At 40.2% G+C, this 16,569-nt stretch overlaps 1 protein-coding gene across 2 annotated transcripts in view; it reads right to left on the reverse strand.

Moving 5' to 3' along the window:
* The window catches only part of GPC5 (glypican 5), a 795,927-nt gene that overhangs the window by 747,470 nt on the left and 31,888 nt on the right, over positions 1-16,569 (reverse strand). The gene's annotated exons all lie outside the window — the stretch shown is intronic.

Below are 16,569 nucleotides of genomic sequence, written 5' to 3' on the forward strand. Positions count from 1 at the left end.
ATCTGCTTATGAGCAATTTGAAGAGGATTCAGCTACCTAACCATAAACATACAGTGCCACGGGAAGAGCCCTAGACAGTCAGGAAGACAGGATCCACAGGAGACCTGCACTTCCCCAGAAGAGCTCCTGAGGTCAGGTAAGAGGTTCCAGGTTAACAAATACAGTATTAGATGTCTGAACTTAGGAAACCAAATCACAAAACTTCTTCATTTGTCTAATATACAGGAACAGAACACCTTTGCTTGTAATGCTACCCATTTTAATCTCAAGAGTAAAATGAAAGCATCAACTAAAAATAACCAAAATAAAAATAGATATAGAAAAGAAAGTTATGAACCTAAGAAGGAACACCACATAAATCAGACAGGAAATATATATGCATGAGCAAGAGAATGAAGTATTCATCTTAAAGAAGTACAATTGATACTAAAAAATTAAAGCAAGTAAAAAAAGAACCGGAACTCCTCATGCTCTGCGAGATGACTATGAACTGTTACCTTTCCATGACTGGACACGTCTTTGTTCCTCCCCATTTTTTCTGCTGAGGAGCTCAGCACATCTACCAAAGGCGTTATCAAGGATTCTCTCTAACCTGAGAGTGACTATCGCCTGTGCTTCTTTGGCAATACAACGGGGTTTATCTTTGCAATAGATTTATTTTCTTAAATTGGTATAAAGATGATGTATTAAAACCAACAAAACTGGATAAACTCTTCACACGCATACTCAGAGGAAATTCAATAAAATGTTTAAAGTTAAAAAAAATATATATTTCCAAATCCCAAATTAAGAGATAAGTGCTCTATTCTGCTTGAAGACATCTTACAGTTTCTATGATCATTGACACCTCCTTCTCATACATCAACCCTTTTCGTCATGTTTCTACCTGTCCATGGGCCTCACAGACCTTTCCTAAACACCTTTTATATAATAAACCACTGTCACAGCTGTGTTCTCCAAAAATGACGGCTGCTATGAGTCTCTGTCTCGTGGCTTCCAAAGCTTACAATACTTAGATTCTCCCACAAATTTCCTTTTACAAAATTCCTTTGTTTTATGCTCAGCTAAGCCCAATCCATACCTAGTTATAGGTCTGTTCTGGAAAGCTAGTGCCTGGACCAGGGATATGATGGTCTGCTCTTAAGGAGTCTTGCTTACACAGTGTCATGCTAAGAGAAAATGTGCACTCATAAGGCAATCCAGTAGGATAACTTGAATCTTCCAGCACTACTACAGTCAATTTCTGACTCTGCTTCTTTTTTAATGAAGACAGTAACTTCAGTTATCATGAAAATCCATTCCAAGCTGAACAGCTAGCTTTTGCACATCCTCCATTACTAAAGCCTACCAGAAGACGGCTCAACTCTAAAGACGGACCAACTTGAGTATGTCTGGCTGTTTCACCCTGCAGGAGGTGGCTGCCCGTACAGGAAACCTCCTCAGAATTCAAAGCAAAGACCATGTACAGCTGCACTACAGCAGACAGTCCCTGGCACACAGCCTGCAGAATCACGGGCAGCAGAGGAGGTAACCAAGAGGGTTACAGAGGGAGAGTGACACAAGAGACCTTTATTGAGCCATCTGAACCCCACCTCTATGTTTAGGTATCCTAGCACAGTCAGATTTTTTGCAATCAACAATGATGTTATGGAAAGATTCACCTCCTCCACTTCTGAACCCTTAAAAGCATAAAACAACACAGCAATATTAGCTTTCGCTAAATAGAGGCTAAGCAGTCCTGGCTCTCTCAGCCTTTCCTCACGACAGAGATGCTCCAGCCCATTAGTCATTTTTGTGGCCCTTCAGTGGACTTTTTCCAGTAGCTCTGTATCTCTCCTGTACTGGGGAGCCCAGAATTAGATACAATTCCAGGTGTGGCTTCACTAGTGCTGAGGGGAAGGATCACCTCCCTCGACCTGCCAGCAACACTCCTCCTAATGCAGCCCAGGAGGCTGGTGGTGGTCTTTGCCACAAGGGCTCATTGTTGGCTCATGTAAAACTTTGTATCTACCAGGACCCTCAGGTGATTTTCTGCAAAGCTGATTTCCAGCCAGTTGGCCTCCAGCATGTCCTGGGGCATGGGATAACTCTTCCTCAGGTGCAGAACTTGGCACTTGCCTCTGTTGAACTTCATGAGGTTCCCATCAGCCCTTTTCTCCAGCCTGTCCAGGTTCCTCTGGATGGCAGCAAAATCCTCTAATGTATCAGCCACTCCTTCTAGTTTTGTGTCATCAACAAAATTGATGAGTAAACTCCACGCCATTATCCAGATCATTAAGGAAGATGTTGAGCAGGATTGGACTCAGTATTGACACATATCGACGTGGGGTACACCGCTAGTTACTGGCTTCCAACTAGACTTTATGCCACTGATCGCTACCCTCTGGGCTCAGATGTTCAACCAGTTTTCAATCCACCTCGCTGGCTGCTCATCCAGCCCATACTTAACAGCTTCTCTGTATTCTTTCCAGGTTACTTATCCTTGCTTCCACCCTCTGTATACGTCCTTCATGTGTTTGAATTTTACCAGAAATTCCCTGTTTATCCACACAGACCTCCCTGCATTTCTGCCTGACTTCCTGCTTCTTGGGATGAACTGCTCCTGAACTAGGAAGAGGTGATCCTTGAGTATCAACCAGTTTTCTTGGGCTGCCTTGCTTTCTTCCCTCCAAGGCTTTATCCCTTCATGTAACCCTATTTTTATTACAAGATATTATCCTAATTTGTGAAAAGGAGATTCGAGATCAACATGCGGGCCACTAGCAGTTACTAAATATCGCAACATTCTGTGCAAAAGTAGTTTTGTGAAAATTACTTACCTCACCACATTCCTGCTGGAATATACATCCTTCTCATTTTCCATTTAAATGCAACGTATTTTTTCTCTATTATTTCAGTAGCAATTATTTTACCCAAAGAGATTCTTACACTTCCATAATGCACAAAATTTGTTATTGTGAATGGGTCACTGTAAAACACATGAACTGTTTAACCTGCTTTAAAGCTATCTCTGAAGAACTAGAAGATGTCTCAAATGGCTTTCTGCCATTTTACCATCATGATACTAAATACACGAACATAAAAGCAGATATCATCAGCCTTAAAGATGTTTTGATGAATTAAAATTAGAAGCCTTTAAGAATTTGACCCCCAGAAATGCTAAATAATCTCACTTCTAAAAATAGTAATAAGGATGGCCTCCTTGGTGGACAGGACTAATCTACTCAAGATGACATAGGCTACATACATTAGCAAGCTCTGTGGCGTAACAGGAATGGATCTACAGAGTGAAACAGTTGGCACAGATGATCCAGTGTTCACACTACTCGAATTTTGGAGGACTTTATTCACATAAATTCTAGTTCTACAGATCCCATGCCCACTAGTAGCTGGAGAAAATTAGAAGTAATCCTGAAAGGCATCTTTCAGTTTAGATTCATCTGTAAGGAATCGAGCTTGTTAACTGTGCAACTGCTGAGTGATGCAAACCAAAGTGGAGTCCGGGAGGACAGCGGTGAGAATCTTTTCAGAAGAGCTCTCTTAGTTCAATCCAAATTGCTGATATAAATGCACACTACACACAACACTACAGAGCAGACTTTCTGAGTTCTCCTGTCCTCTATCCTAACAACCCAGTTTTACTTCCTTCTTCTCTGTCTAAGCAGAAATAGATCCAAAAACTGACATATCTATTCAGTTTAGGAATCCACATACTGATGTAGTGTTGAAAAGTAATTGTTCTATATCTCTGTCCAGAATCCAGCTAAACTTTAGTTGCTTAACTCAAAGCAACTCAATGCCTTACACAGACTGTATTTTCCCAGAGTGATCAAATCAATTCTTAGTTTATTTAGGAAATCTACGGTATTACTAAGGATTGAACATTGTGGTCCAGTCTAGCACTTTATGGAAAGATAACTATCATTCTGATATGGTATAATTTTAAAAGAATAATTATCAGATTTCCAATCAAACTACTTAAAAATTACTAAAAAAAATGTGGTGCTGTATTAAGCTTATAATAAATAAATAGATAAATAGATTAAACCACTATAATGTGCATACACTGATACATACAAATCCAAACACTAAGTTGGATCCAGTCTGGAAACACACAAATTCTCTTCTTTAAATCCGGAAAGAGCCAGATGGGGCTCCTCCTTGGGACTATCAAGCAGTGTGGGTGAAAACACCTTCCACTGCTCCTGTGAAAGCTCAGCCAGCCACCCTCTGGCCTGGGATGTACAATTCTCAGGGCAGGAAGGAGAACATGCCAAAAAAACCTAACTCTAGCTTAATCATTAAAAACTCAGATAAGAGCAGGAGGATCTACTGGTTTAGTCCCTGCTTCAACGACACAGAACAAGGACACCATGTCAGCAGCATTCTGGTTTCTACTGCTGTTTTGATTCCACTGGCTGTTAAAACACATAAACAGCACAGAGTCCAAGTCCCCCTACTGTCCATTCCTAGGCAGGCACCTTTTCCCTCGCTGAATGGAAAGGGACAATGTGTTTGCATAAAAGCAGCATAACTAAAGAAGATTTTTACCATTGTGCTCTCACCAGGTAAATACTAAGAAGCAGCTGCTACATCTAATTTTTGAAAACTTATCAAAGTGACAAGACAGAAAAGTAAATCACAAATAAAAATGCTAATCCTTTCACTTAATGCATTTCTCAAAGGTCCTCAGAGGTGTAACTTTACTTGGCTAATAACAAAAGCTAGATTAGAACAGACCTTGGTCTTCACAGAGCAACCAGATACCGGTGTTGGAAATAGATCTGGGACTGGACAAAGCAAGACACTCTTTCAAAAACTCCTGAAGTAGAATTGAGACAGTATTGAGTACACGAATTTTCTCTTTGGATTAATTTTCATATATCTAAAGTACGCTATCTAATATCGCACCGTTCTCACAACTCTGGTGACCTAATGACAAAGATAAGACCAGGATTTGCAGATAGAGGTAATACCTTTTTAAGAGCTCGTAAAACGCGGTTGAAAGTTTATCCACTCAATAAAGAGCATAAGAGAAATTATCTCTATCTACAAACTTTTGCCTAACTTATTTTATATTACAAAATCCAGCAAAAATTAGAATTTTAATGATACTTTATATGATATAAGAGTCGCGTTTTGTCATCCTAGCATTTGTTTACCTCCTTCAGCTAGGAGTGTTCTCAATCCTATACACTTACCATAGTAACAGAGTCATGAATCACAAAAGATGAAGTGGAAAGTGAAAACAAACAACAGCTCCAAATAATATTCACTAGAGAATCACGTATAAAAAATAATCTAGTTTCACTTAATATGTAGGTGACTTATAAAGTATGTTAAGTTTTAGCCTGCTAAAGAAAGGAGGGAAAATATTACTTCATGTAGGGTACAGACTCATTTAGCAAGTTACAACAAATCAGAGCAGCTTGCTTCCAAAGTTATTCTTTACCAGTATTATGCTACGGATTTCATTTGACAACCTGAAGAGGACTCTGAGGGGGGTGGGGGCTTTTTCTTCAAATAACAGTGTTGCATGACTTCAAGATGCTGAAAGTATCTTAGCTTGGTAAGAAGCAAAGTAGTTGTCATGCACAACCTTTCCTCATTTGCCACCAAAACATAAAATGTTGGCCAAAATCTATAAAGTCCTATATTGTTGTAAAACTTGATGGTTTGAAGGCCCATTGATGGATCGCAGGCTCTATATACTACTTTCTTAGAAACTGGAGCCAAATTCTATTAGACAATATGAATCATGGTGAAGAGTGCAAAGAGAAATGGAGGAAATTTTGGGAATTATCTGGTTTTTTAAATAAATCTTAATGAATAATTATAGAAAAGCTGACAGCACAGAGCAATAACGTCAGCAGTGTATAGGTCTGTGATGTTGAAAGAAATAAGTGGAAGTGACTTCCAGACCTATATATATAACATGACTTGATACTCCTAAGCCTAGCAACCCAGAAACGATTCACTAAAGATACAAAAATGCATGGTCTTAAAGTCCTTAAAAAATGTATAAAGTATGTGAAGAGAATCCAAAGCAACCATAAACACTTGACGTGATATTTATACTCAAGAAGAATTTCATGGTACACATAACACACTAAATCCCACTTAGTTGTAAAACTGCTTGAGGAACCTGAATAACTCAGTGGTCTTCCATTAACTCTCCACATGAGGAGGAAAACTGTGGGAGGATGTGTTTGGGGTAGACTGTATTCAGTTTTCTGACTAAATCGACATTATTCCTCTTTCAAGGAACCATTCTAGTGCCAGACTGTACTACGATGAATGCCTTCATACATTCACACTCACCACTTTTAAGACCAGGGTAGGATCACAGAATCTGACTGCTGTAACACACCTTGGGCCTGCAAAATACTCCTTTACAAAATAGGGCAGTGGCTGCCATTTGATTACAGCACATCTTCAAAAGCTGATGCTAAACCTAAACTGAAGAACTTGAGATGGGGTTGATATTCTATCATCCCCATAGATAGCCTGTTCCAGTGCCTAATCACCTTGACTATTAAAATTTATGGCTTATTTCTCATCCATTGAGTCCATCTGGCTGAGCTCCCAGACACTGCCTGGTGTTATGACTTCAGTTATTAAAGATCTCTTTAGTACCCAGAATATTGTAGCTACTGATAAGCTATAAAAATAAAATCCCATAACAAAATACAGATTGAAGTGACTCTGAGAAGTCATCCACCCTCTCATTCTTCGCCAAGAAAGAATAAATGACGACTATAACTTTCCTGACAGATGATGTTGAGGAATTTTGCTCTGGGGTGATCTTATAGCAGCCTTCCAGTACTTAAAGGGGACCTACAGGAAAGCTGGAGAGGGACTTTTTACAAGGGTATGTAGTGATAGGACAAGGGGCGATGGCTTTAAACTGAAAAAGGGTAGATTTAGATTAGATCTAAGGAAGAAATTTTTCACTCTGAGGGTGGTGAGGCACTGGAACAGGTTGCATAGAGAAGTTGTGGATGCCCCATCCCTGGAAATGTTCAAGGCCAGGTTGAGCAACCTGGTGTAGTGGACAGTGTCCCTGCCCATGGCAGGGGGGCTGGAACTAGATGATATTTGAGGTCCTTTCCAACCCAAACCATTCTACGATTCTATGATTTTTCTGCTCATATCATCTGTATTGTCCAAACATCAGTTTGCTCCTAAGGTTGATGTGAGCCAACTTGCGCTCACTGAAGCAAACTTCACTCCACTCCAGGGAGCTGGCACTAGAAAGTAGTATAGATGACTCCAGCCTATACAGTTCATTATCACTGTTCCAGCAGCCTTTGCCAGTCAAGCACCACCATTTGCCCCATCATCACACCCAAGGGCATGCAACATATACATTTGATGCCATGTTCTAAAAACGCAACTCTGATGGGTTACCATCATTCTTTCAGACATCCTCAAGCAAAAAAAGAAAACCTGTGAAAGTCATGACATGTTACAGAGCATAAGTGCAGCAAATGGTACAGCTCAATGCTATGCATGGGGATGTGGTCAGGCTGCTGTGGAAGCACTGGCCTAGATACTGCTTATGCCTGGATATTCCATATGCACCTGAACCAAGCTGGGTACCTCCTCATGGTCAGAGATCATCCTGCTTAGAAGATGCATTTACCAGTGTAGATTCACTTAATAGCTCACATCAACTGGATTCATATGCTGAGTCCTTCAGATAACTATTCAGTCTGTGAAAGCGAATACAAAGTGACAGCCAAGGAACGCCACTGATATTCCATCTCCATACTAAACAGACAGTGATGACTCCTGAAGTTTATTGTAATAGAAAATCTAGACGTAGTGCTGCAGAGGAAAATAGCACATTTTTCCCCACAATTTGTACAAGCTCTGAAGTTTTGAGTCAGAGTAACCACTTGTACTTTTTCCTATATTTTTATGTGAACAGAAGCAGGTTAGCAGCTTTTTTTGAGAAACTACTTATACTTTGAATTAAACTTGACATGTTCTACTTAGAATGTTTTTCTTGCTCCATTTTGCTAGAACATCAAGTAGGCTTTTCTTGGTCTTAAGAATTTTCATCTCAACTTTTCAGGAAAAAGTTGTAATGCTGTTCTAAAGCTGTATGAAATTTTACATTTTCAAATGGTAAGTCAAAAAACTATCACTTGTTCTGAATTCTCAACATACACAGTGGGAAGACGCCATGGTTGTCCTTCTTCCAGTGTTACAGAAGATACTTGTGCGCAATTGGACCAAGTCAGGGAACTGCTCCTTACAGCTTCTAGCCGTAATGTGTTTCACTGAAATCTAAAGCTAGATGATGCAGAGAAGAGAGAAATCATAGTCTCTAAAAACAATTAGATTTTCTTTTCTTCAGGCTACATAAGTAGCAGTGTGAGCGAACTGAGGGTGTAAAGTTCTATAGCAAAGAAGAAATTAAAAAGACAACCCCTATTTCCCCCTTTTTCTCGTCTTTCTTCCTAATGCCCTAATTCTATACTTCTGTCATTACTTCTCTAAGGTTTGCCTTTTTAGGATTGATTAATTTCTGGTTTGTTTACTTGTTTTAATCCATTCCGCAGACTATCACCTTGATCAGTACACAGACATAAGCTGATGCTTGGAGGTTTTTTAAAGATCTTGAACTAACATGGATATTTTTAATTATTTATGTTACTAGTATAAGTGTTCCTGGTTGGTTTTAAGAAGATATGCAAAAAGCTTGAGCCTCAGTGAATCTTCCCAAATCTGCTTGACAAGATGCTCCTGTTTCAGCTGCATTAGGTACCATAGCAACTGTAGGGAGGGAAGCCGAGCATCAAAGAAATGTTTCAGCTAGGGAAGCAAATCTGTAGTTAGAAGAAAGAACAAACCTAGAATCACGATTTTTTTTTTTCACCCTACTACCTTGTCTGTTCTGTGTCTAATTCAAAAAGTGTGATGTTCCTGAAGAGCAGCAATACGAATTGCATTTTTTTTAATCTTTTCCCCCTCAGGCTCCAGTGATTGTTCTGTAACAGTGACATTGTCTAAGGTTTTAATATAACTTTGTCCCTTACTTTTAAAATAGAAATATACACTATATACAGTTTATGTAAGTAAAAACTGTTAATATAGGTGTAGTCATAGAAGTTACTTAACTCCATTTAAAATATACATATTTGATCTTATTTCCTTTGATCATTATGGCATTAAATGCCCCTACCTCACATGCAGACACTAGATGCGGACATCTACAGTCTGAAAGAGTGAACTTGTATCTTTTGCCCAACACACAGTGTCATTTGCTTTTCTCGAGATTACACAGGATATCCTCCAAGGGATCAGCAAAGATGAGAGGGCAAACAGGACCAGCACTTCCCTGTAGAGGCAGGCCTGGGGGACAGACAGGACACCCTATGACAGCTAAAACAGCACTAGATAGATGCCTGTTGTGCAGCTGAATCATAGAATCATAGAATGGTTAGAGTTGGAAGGAACCTCAAAGATCATCTAGTCCCAACCACCCTGCCATGGGCAGGGAAACCCTCCACTACATCAGGTTGCTCAAAGCCTCATCCAATCTGGCACTGAACACTTCCAGGGATGGGGCAACCACAACTTCTCCAGGCAACCTCTTCCAGTGTTTCACCACCCTCAAAGTGAAGAATTTCTTCCTTAGATCTAATCTAAATCTACCCTCTTTCAGTTTAAAGCCATCGCCCCTTGTCCTATCACTACACGCCCTTGTAAAAAGTCCCTCTCCAGCTTTCCTGTAGGCCCCCTTTAAGTACTGGAAGGCTGCGATAAGATCACCCCGGAGCCTTCTCTTCTCCAGGCTGAACAGCCCCAACTCTCTCAGCCTGTCTTCATAGCAGAGGTGTTCCAGCCCTCGGATCATCTTCGTGGCCCTAATCAAGCCCTGAATCAAGCCCTGAATCTCATCCCAATGATTTACTGTTTCCCAATGATTACTTTGCCTCTGGGAGGGTCAGACTGCACTACATCACTTACCCTTTTTGTTCTTATGCAGTTACCGTCTCTTGTCCTCACCGTCCCCTTCTAACTTTGCACTGTTTCATCTTCCACATTCTTGGCTATTTTGTGTCACAGTAACACGGCACAGAGAAAGGAAGAAAAATTAAAGTTCTTCAAACCAAAGGGGTCATTAATCTGTTTCACAGTAAGGACTAAGTGCAGTGTGTGCAGGAAGGACTATGTTTAAATCTTAACTTATAATAAATACTCAAGAAAACATTATCTTTAAAAGAAAACAGCAGGTTTATGATCACCAGCTGTAAAAGAAATAAAAAAAGGCAGCTTAACGAACCATTAAATATAAAATGGAAATATTAAACGAAGAATTAAATCTTTCCCAAGGGGGTAATCACTACAAAATTTCTTTAAATATTAGCTTCTACCTAATAACACAATAAAGGAAAAGCCCTTGCATAAAAGACGCTACAGATTTTAATCCTCTACTATGAAGGAAACCCTTAAATTAAATGGCTATTTCAATATATTTTTAAAACAACAAGAGTAAGTCATGAAGAATCAAGTACCTCATGGGACTGATCAAAATTGAATTTGCAGTTTCCTGTACTATGCTGACAATCATTTACAATAAAATCAGAATGAGAAAGGGAATTGTCTGTGGGGACCACTGAGCCAGGTAATAGCTTCAGTATAACAGAGTCACACAGCAGAAAGCAAATTAAAATGTAAATAGAAGTTTAATATGGTTGAACTAGGCCTTACTTTGCTTACAGGATTCCTGCTTGCAGCCTTTAAGTAATGTATCAGGAGTGACAAAACTAAATACTCATTGGTGATAATTAGACATTTTACGTTACCAGGAATTTGTTTAAAATAACATGGGGTTAAAACTGTGTTAGGCAAAAGCAAGAAAATTAGCTTAAAAAGTACTTAAGTTTAAAATTGCCATGACATAACGGGAACACAATGCAAACCCATGCGATGACTTAAAATTTCTAGTCCCATTCTGTACATCTACAAACCTTGCAAATTGTAACTACAGTATCCCATCTTACAAATCACAAAAATCCTGTAGGTATAACATAACGAACAAGGAATACTTGAAATATTTAATTATTTTTAGACATCTAACAATAAATTCATATATTTATAGACACAATGCATTTTACACGAGCTCAGAAAAAAGACATGCTATACTCCTGTACAAAAATAATGCATTAATTTGACTTGAAAGAAATTTTCTCAGCCACGTAATAAGCCTGATCCTGCAGAACATCTATGCTATACCTTGCACAAGTTTATCATTCAAAACAAGCAGCCAGCGCACAGCTATCACAGTGGTGGTAGTGGAAGGGAACATCCGTTGGAATTTAGATGCATCCCTCTCCATTCTTTAAGAGAAGTTAGCTAATTGGCTCCCATTCAGCACATAATTCCTTCTTTTTAAAGTCCTGGTGACCATAGAGGATCCATTGAAAAGGGCAAAGAAATTGATGAGACATGGACAACTGGAAGTATATCCAGCCCAGAGCTCATACGTGCCTTGAAAAACATTAGTTCTAAAGTGATTCAGGCCTGGCCAGTGCAGACTGTATTTATAGATTATACAAATAATTAAAAATACTCACTGGAGCAGCAGCATGCAACTTTCCTTTGTGGCAGACGAGTACCCTAACCACTGAACTACAGAGCTGATTTTTCACTTTGCTTCTGTCCCAATGAATATTAAGTAGTTACACAGACCAGAACGGCTGCAACAGGGAAGTCTCAGAGTTACACACTGCAAAATAAATAACCCAGAAAACATTCAACTCTCCTCAGTAATCTGCTGTATTTTTAAACACCACCCAAAAATCCTACATAAATGGCTACTGTACATGTGCTGAAAGGCTATGCAGCTGATCTACAGTAAATCTGCAGTGTTCCATATCGCAACCTGCTATGCATGTGCATTTTAAATGTGCCTAAATAGTGAATATAAAATGTTCTCTCCTGGAACTCCAGGATCAGCAGGTCTCCACCATGGCACTCCTCTAGTCTGCACAGACCTGAGATCAAGGCCTCAACACAAGCCGAGATTTGCAGATTTTTTAAAAATTGACAATACTTGTATCAATAGCTCTTTTAAGACTCAAAGTGCAGTTAACTACGCCTGCTGATGACCTGTTTAATAAAAGTTTGTTTCATTACCAGTTAAAATCACTATCCCACCTGCTTCATTACACAACACAGATGCACCTTTCTGCTTCATTCCAGAAGAACAGAAAGGAAAGCAGACAATCACTTCTTATTTTGCACGTAAGCAAATTGCCGCACGGTAAGCAACGGGGGAACAACAGATCTCACGTTACGCGCACAGAATCGACCTGCACGTTTCCTCCTCCCTGGCAGGAGGGCAGCAGCTCGCTCCGAGCAGAATGCCAGCTCTCCTTTGCTCCAGCATAAAAGCAATCACCTCCAAGTAGTTGATAGGCTGGAAACTCAAATATTAGCTTATTGCTCAATGACCTGCTTGCATTCCCAGACCTTACTCACGCCCTTGAGCTACGTTAGACAGGGTGGCTGTAAGGTTTCAGGCAGCAGGGAATTGCTGAGGGCCGCTACTTTGGTGTGTGTAACATACACATTGGGGCGCAGCTTCAGACACCTCCGTGTAGGTATCTAAGTATTTTAAATTTAACTAAGTGTCCAAGCTTTCATTACTACCAAGGGTGACACTGGGCTCAGTTCAGTTGTCTAACCACAGGTTTCTAGTGACACATGACGAGCCCTAAGGTGTCTAGCAATAACTTCAGATTTTTTTCTCCACAGGAGCAAAATTCTCCTGCCAGGTTTATGTTTACTGTACAGTGGTTTTTTGCAGATTTCTTGATTTGATTCTCTCTTTATTACACATCATCTACTTTTTAAAGTACATATGTAGTTATTTACAGGAAAAGTCAATACTTGGTTTGTTAAATTTTGTAATAGTGTATTCTAATGTTTATTTGATTAGTTCAAATTTGATGCAATTCTATCCTCCTTCACTTCTCCTTTCTGCTGTTTTCACAAGATGGTTTCCTAATTTAAAAAGTCACTTCAAATGCAATCAGATTTACCTGCTTTAGATGTAAACATATTGATCTTTAAAAATTCCACCTAAACCCAGACAATTTTAGTTCATGTTTGCTGGGAAAGAAAATTGGTTTTACCTCTCATAAAGCCTTTGAAAATGCAGTACATGATTCCATTTCTCCTAAGCAGTATGCCAGGTTCACTGAGATGCAATTTGAACAAAATTAAGGTAAAGGTTATATCGTAAAAACTGCAAAATTCCTTGAATTTCCCATGTGGAATATGCAGTTCATAATAGCATAATTACTAAGTATCCATTCAAGTGACAGTGTACAGATTTAGTAGCTCTGCACACAACAGTTCCATTGTAAGAATAATAATGAAAAAGTCTTACATACAAAGTTTTGAACAAATTCACGTTCTTTTAAACTGAACTGAAATATAGTATTCTAAATTTAAATCCATTCTCCAAGCATCTTCATGACTGAGGCTGTCCATCCCATTATGTTATAGTAGAGAAGTGTGTTATCTTCTTGGAGAGAGATTAATGACTAAACTCTTTTTGTTAGAGCACAGCACCCGTAGATTAAGCTTAAAACTAGTTAAAACATTCGATTCCTTTAACCTTTCTTTGTAATCACATTTTAAACCTGTCGTAAGGCTGAGAAAATTCTGCTGAGCAGTCTAGTCTAACCCCAAAGCAGAATCAGTCATATCTGCAACTTAATTCTTGGCAGCTGTGGTCTTGTCCAGCTTGTTTCTAAGACCTATGGACATGGAACCCCTCAGAAAGTTTAATCAAAAGTATTTTAATGTTGTCATTGGAAAATATTCCTCATATCTAGCCTACATTTTCTTCGCTACAGTATGAAACCATTGGTTTGTATGTACTACATGATAAAGTACTGATAACTACTTTCTTCTATGTAGTTGTCGTCTATTTCTTTTAAGAAATAGCGTAATTCTTCTCTATGCTTCTCATTTTAAAGGAACTAGAGTTGTCCATTCTTTGAAGTTACATGTTCATACTTCAGAGCACATTTTTGCTTTCTTTTTTTCAATTGGTCCATGTCTGTCTTCAAGTAAATTACCTAAAACTGAATACAGTTCTCCAGCTTACCAGTGCAAACCAGAAAAGTTTCAGTTCACAAATCTCTGCTTTCTGTTTAAGAATTTTACAATGATAGCTGCCTGTCTCACAACAGCATGAAACTGCTAAATTGTCACTTTTTGATCCATCATTACTCCTAGAACTTTTCCTACAGAACATATCCATTTCAAGTTATCCTCCATCCTGTTGTCTTCCACAGTTTCTTCCCAATTAAATGTAGCCCCTTGCGTTTGGTCCTACTGAACAACAGGTTTTCCAGACTTTATCTTGAACTTGTCAAGATTATTTTGAGCGCTGTCTTTCAGCAAGTCTTTACAAAGAGAATAAAAATATTAAGTGAAAACTTTTCCACACTTGGAAATCTTAGAAATCTAAAAGGCTACAGAAAATGTTATCTTTGAAACAACACTAAACATTCATTCCAAACCACCAACTTTATACTGCCTTCTGCTGTTGGAGTTCAGTCTTCCTTCAAACTCCTCCACTTTGCCAGCAACCAGCTTCCCAAAATTCTGAGAATAAGCAGTAAGCAGGCATCCACATGTCATGGTTTGATGTGGAGGGGGGGATGGTTCTGGTGGCAGGAGAGGGGTTTTGCTCCCTGCGACCTCCCCAGTTTTGGAACCGGGTTAGGCTTAGTTCTGGCCACCAGATCAGACTGCCAGCCCCCTCGGGATTGAGCCAATAGGGCGCCTCTGCGAATTGCCCTATTTAAGTCAGGACAAAGGAACCGGAAAAGGTGCTTTGCCCAGGATCGAGCAGAGAAGGGAGGAGGGCACTGCCCCCGCTCCCTGGCTCCCGGCCGGGCGGCTGCCTGCGTCGGGCCGGCGCCGCCCACGGAGAATGGCGGCGGCGGAGCCAGCTGGGGAACTCGGGGGCACCCCACTCCCGGGGTGCCCACTGGGCTGAGTTCACCTGGAGAGGACTGAGATCTGAGAGAAACAGCCGCATCGACAGCAGGTCAGTGAGGATGGAGCGGGAGGAGGTGTGCCGGAGCCGAGTTTCCCCTGCGGCTGATGGTGAGATAGCAGGCGGCCCCCCTGCAACCAGGACGGCCTCGGTGGAGCAGAGACCCACTCGCAGCCCGTGGGGAGAAGATGCCTGAGCCTGAGGATGGTCGTGTTGGGGTGCACGGCAAGGCAGAGAGGCATCTGGAGTCTGTGTGACGACCCACGCCGGAGCGAGTGGCTACAGCTCCCTAAGTACCCGAGACTGTGGTAAAGCCCACACCGGAGCAATCTGTGGGGAAGGATTGTTTCCAGTGGGCTGGACTCACGCTGGAGAAGTTTGTGGATTTTTCCTCGTGGGTAGGGGATCCATTGGAGCAGGGGAAAAGGGTGTAAGGACTCCTTCTCCTTTAAGAAAGAAGCAGCAGTAACAGCACGGAATGAACTGACCTGCACTCCCCCAGTCCCTGCCCCCTGTGCTGCTGGGGGGAGGAGGCAGAGCCGGGAGGAAAAGGAAGGGGGGGGGGAAGGTGTCGGTTTTAAGATCTGGTTTTGTTTCTTTCTGTCCTCTCGAGTAACCGGTTTTGTTTCCCTTTGTCCTTCTAAGTAATCATTAATAAACTGTTTGGCTTTGAGAAAGCCCTGTCTGTTTTGCCCAGGACCATGGTTGGTGGGTGCTCCCTCTGTTCTTGTCTCAACCCTCAGTCCCTTTGGTTTTTTTTGGTTTTTTTTCCTCTCCTCTCTACTTTACTGGAGAAGGAGAGACTGTGTGAGTTTTAGTTGCTGGATCAGCCTAAAACCACGACACCACAGTTCTGTGAAAATGCAAACTTTCTATAGCCATTGCTTCCAAGGGAATGATACTTCAAATTTATACTTCACAGGTTTTTTCTAATGTAGGAGAACTACATAAAGCATAAAAATCCTAAATTAGTGTATGTCTACACTGATCACTGTGTTACACAGACATAAACTGACACAGTAGTTAGCTGGGTACTAACAAAAATATGATTGTGAAAAAATCTTAATATTCACTGCATATGTGAGTCTGAACAGTGTACTTACATCAGCTTAATTGTAACTCAGGTATTACTGCAACTAGGAGACATAATTAAGTGATAATAGAGATAAGAATCAATGAGCACAAGTGCATGCTAAAAAAGTCCAATTTAAGAAAAAACGGATGTGGCGAAAATTGCTATTACAGAAGCCCCTTAAATCCCTGTGTATTTATATACAGGAATGCCTATAGCACAGCACATATATTTGCAAATAAGTATCTAAAAGATAAGAATGAGATACAACAGAAGTAAATCCCTCTAGAAAGATAAAAGACTTGCTTGCAATATAGAAATAAAACTCAGGATTAATAATGAAATTTTAAGTAATAATCTAAATCTCCAGATCTCTTCACTTACAACAGCCCCTTAATGCTGTGTTTTATGTATATATAGACATACCGAGTCCAATTCTAAGTTACACTAGCATACTTTT

This window comes from Tauraco erythrolophus, chromosome 1, assembly GCF_009769465.1.
Source record: "Tauraco erythrolophus isolate bTauEry1 chromosome 1, bTauEry1.pri, whole genome shotgun sequence".
In the NCBI taxonomy this organism is placed as follows: domain Eukaryota; kingdom Metazoa; phylum Chordata; class Aves; order Musophagiformes; family Musophagidae; genus Tauraco; species Tauraco erythrolophus.